Here is a 4,040-nt window from a genome sequence, read left to right on the forward strand (position 1 = left end):
AATGAGGGACCGGTAAATTGATCAATAAATAAGAACATTTTACACTAGTAAAATCACTACATTCATTAATCGACCTGAATGTACAACTAATTTTGCATATTTATTGGTGTTTAATTTATTTTTAAAGTTACTGTATCATAGAAAGAATTGAGATTTTGTTTTTGTCCAGAAAAAATCGCTGTCGTCTTCCGCCAAAGCGGTAATTAAAATTGTGACCGTGTTTGTCACTGTTCGTCAGCTGTACCCCACCCCGCGCCTCCGTTACTAATCAGTGTACCGCTATATCTGGACGGGGGAGGACGTGCGTCGCTGAATAAAGAAATATTTGCGATCTCCGTGCTCGAAAACGACTTTGTCACCGACCAGGCATCATTACCTTCCAGCATTTTTTAAAGTAAGTACATGTTTTAAAAATTCGAATCATGAACCTATAAACTATAATTAGTCGGACTATTTTTTATTGAAACATAAAGATTTGTAATTTCATTATTAAGCGAGTTATTAAGGAAAGATTGTCAAAACCTCATTACCCTCCGTCTCATTACCTTCCGTATCGTAAAATTTTTTGCCGGATGGTAATTTAGAGGTGTGGAGGGTAATGATAAATTTGTAAGGGTTATTTTTACGTGCATCTGGGACCATGTTTGGGGGTTCATAAAAGTTAATATTATCAATAAAAGCAGTTTCTTGCGTTCTAGCGTCGGATAATTTCAGTTTTGGTGAAATACATATTTTCGTTTTATCTATTTACTGATATGGAAAAACAATCTGTTAAAATTTACCCTGCGAATTTTTATTTGAAAATCGATTTTTTTATTCAATGATATAATTATAATTATTCAAATGTAAACGAATAATATATTAAACAAATGGTTTAACTATTCCCCTACAGTCACAATTATTTTCATTACTTATCTTCATTACTTCAGTTGTCTATTAAAACAGATGAATTTTTACAAAATTTCAAGTTTCTAAACAAATCCAGATTTGAACAAAAATCTATATAAAGGGCATTATTAAGAGTCCAACGCAAATTTCTTGATTAAAAAACCATATCATTACTGTTAGATTTTAAATCATTTAGGGAAAAAAATATTAAACAAAGATATAAAAGTAGTGTAACAATTTTTGGGCTCTCCTGTAAAAGTAACGAAATTGAAATTATCCATATTTGTTATTCAACTTCTCACTTGATCCGATACTTATGATAATTTTTCTTTATTATTTGTTACAGGCTAAACACCATAATCCACAATGGCAAAGTTAAATAAAAAACTGAAAAAAGAAGAAAAGTTATCCAAGGACAGGCTGCGTAAGCAACAAAAATATGCTGAGATTAAAAACAATCCGGAACTGTACAGTCTTCAGAAAGCGAAAGAAAAAAAAAGATACTTAATGCGAAAAGCGCAAAAAAAGATTTGCAGCATTGAAGATATGAGTGAAAGAGCCCAGAGAGAGCAAAGACGAAGATGGCGAAAGAACTCTGTAAATTATTGGAAGAAAAAAGAGGAGCAGCGTAAAATAGAAACGATTACAGTAGAAAATATGCCTCCAATTCATGAAAATGTCAAGGAAGTACCCAATAATGTGCAAAATACTCTAGATCCTGACCCTCTCGCAGTCGAGAATGAACAACAAATCATTAAAAAAATGTGCGTGGTCTAACAAATGTTAGAAAATTGAGGTATAGATCATTGAAAATCATTAAGACGTTACAGGACCAGATAAGCAAACTCAGGAACGAGAAAAGAAACGAACAAAAGAAATTGAAGGCGTTGCAGCTACAAAACGTAAATAGACCAATCGAAGATACAGTAGAGAAAAAAGTAAACGACATAGTTAAATACATCCCAATGAATAAAGTCGAAGATGTAAAAAAGAAATTGTTGTTCAGTGAATCGCTGTCTCGAGGATTAAATGAAAAATACAAGGCTTTAAAAAAAACAGAGAAAAGACAGTTTGCGAATGAAATACTGAGAGACAAGAACAAGCTAAAGAAATATAAAGTACTCAGTAAAGTTCCCTTTCAAATCAGAAAGACTTTAGCTGAAAACAAGAATAACAAAACAAATGAAATAAAACGGAAGATACAAGATTTTTTTGAAGAAGATGTAAATAGCCGGGTAGCTCCCGGAAAAAAAGAATTTGTGAAACGCAAAGGTTTAAAAAACAGAAAAGATATATTACAGATAACTTCAAAAACCTCCACGACAAATTCTGCAAAGAACAACAAAAAATCAGCTATTCGACTTTTTGTAAATATAGACCCTACTGGACTGTTTTCCCCAAAAAAGAACGAGACACTTGCCAATGCAAACTTCACTGTAACGTTGATCTTCTCATTAAAGCTCTGAAGAAAGCAAAGATAATTGTAGAAGGATCAGCGACAGAAGTATTGAAAAGCCTGTGTTGCGATACTAATAATAAAGAATGTCTAGAAAGATCATGTAGTTCATGCAAAAATAAAACATTGAATTACGGAGAATTTAATAACAGCACAAACATTAACTACTATGAGTGGACAATAGAAAAACAAACCTACAGGGGAAAGGATGGAATCCAGAAAATGAAAACCATAACAACTAAAAAGAAGCTCGAGGACAACCCTCGTAAAATAATCGAAAAGTTAGATGCCACCATGGATGTTTTCTTAAAACACACACGAAACATCGTAATGCAGTACTCCGCTATCAGAGAATTGAAAGATAATCTGACAGACACGGAGGTTCTCATACATTTTGATTTTAGCGAGAACTATTGGTTGAAATACCATGAAGAAATTCAGTCCTTTCATTTTGGTGGCAGCCGAGGACAAGTCTCTCTTCATACAGGAGTACTTTACTATGTAGACAGCCAGACGGGTCTTCCTTCAACCAAATCATTTTGCACGATGAGTCGGTGCCTCAATCATGATGCTTCAGCTATATGGGCACATCTAGTACCTGTTCTGAATATGGCGCAGGATTTGGTTCCATCGCTTGCAACGATTCACTTCTTATCTGATTCGCCATCTAGTCAATATAGGAATTATTTTTCCATTATTTTTTAACAATTCATACAGATATTGCAAAAGCATAAGTAAGCAGAACTGATTACGTATGAAAAAATGTATTTATTGTCTCCAATGTTCAAAAGTCTGAATAAAGCATTTAGTTTTTCACTATAATAGGTTTTTCTTCTTTTTCCTAATCCGCTCACCACGTCAAATGATACTTAGCATGATTTGAAATCTATTTTATTATTCAATTTCTATTCAAATTTCATTATTCACAGACATTTTAAGAACCTTAAACATGTTCACTACCATCTATTAATATTTCATTACCAAACTTCATTACCATCCAAATTTTTAAATTACCATCCAACAGTTTTTCATTACCATCCACACCTTCATTACCTTCCATCAATTTTCTTCGAATCCAAGTGTCACACAAAGGTGCCCTTTTCACTTTTATACATCTGATAGGTACGGGAACCCATTTCTATAAAAATATATAGTAAAAAGGCAAAAAAAAAAAAATCCGCGGAAACAGGCAAATTTGAACGAAACGGCGGAATGACCCATATAAGAGATTATCTAAAGTGAATATGGGACAGATTTTTGGAACAAATACAAGGTGAGGCAAAAGTAATGTCATAATGTGAATGTACCATAATTTTTGCAAATGGCCTCAAATGTCATTGTGCTTTTAGATTTGTGTAGAAGACAGATATAGGCAGATTCCAACGCAGGTGGGCCAAAAGTAATGTCATAATGTGCATTGGCTGCCGTTTTGTTAGAAATTAAAAAAATGTGCTCTGTTTTCACGGAAAGTTTATTTGAAGGTTTGCACGAGACGCTCAGCAAAACGCTATTGTTCGCGCATGTGGTGTAGGACGAGGAGGACCATGACGACGAAATTCACGCTGCGTCAAAACATCAGACCGGAAATTGGTCAAATAAGCAGTAACAATAATTCCGCTTTCTTCACGTATACATCGCTTCATTACTTGTTGTCAACTAATTCACTATCTGTCTACAACATAAATGTCAAAACAAT

The 4,040-nt window shown here is 33.7% G+C and overlaps 1 pseudogene; it reads left to right on the forward strand.

Moving 5' to 3' along the window:
- Positions 1 to 1,691: 1,691 nt before the first annotated feature.
- On the forward strand, positions 1,692 to 3,330 carry LOC149413619 (uncharacterized; annotated as a pseudogene).
- The last annotated feature ends 710 nt before the right edge of the window (positions 3,331 to 4,040 follow it).

Source organism: Hesperophylax consimilis, chromosome 21, assembly GCF_061612785.1.
Source record: "Hesperophylax consimilis isolate HC1 chromosome 21, BYU_Hcon_1.0, whole genome shotgun sequence".
Taxonomy (NCBI): Eukaryota; Metazoa; Arthropoda; class Insecta; order Trichoptera; family Limnephilidae; genus Hesperophylax; species Hesperophylax consimilis.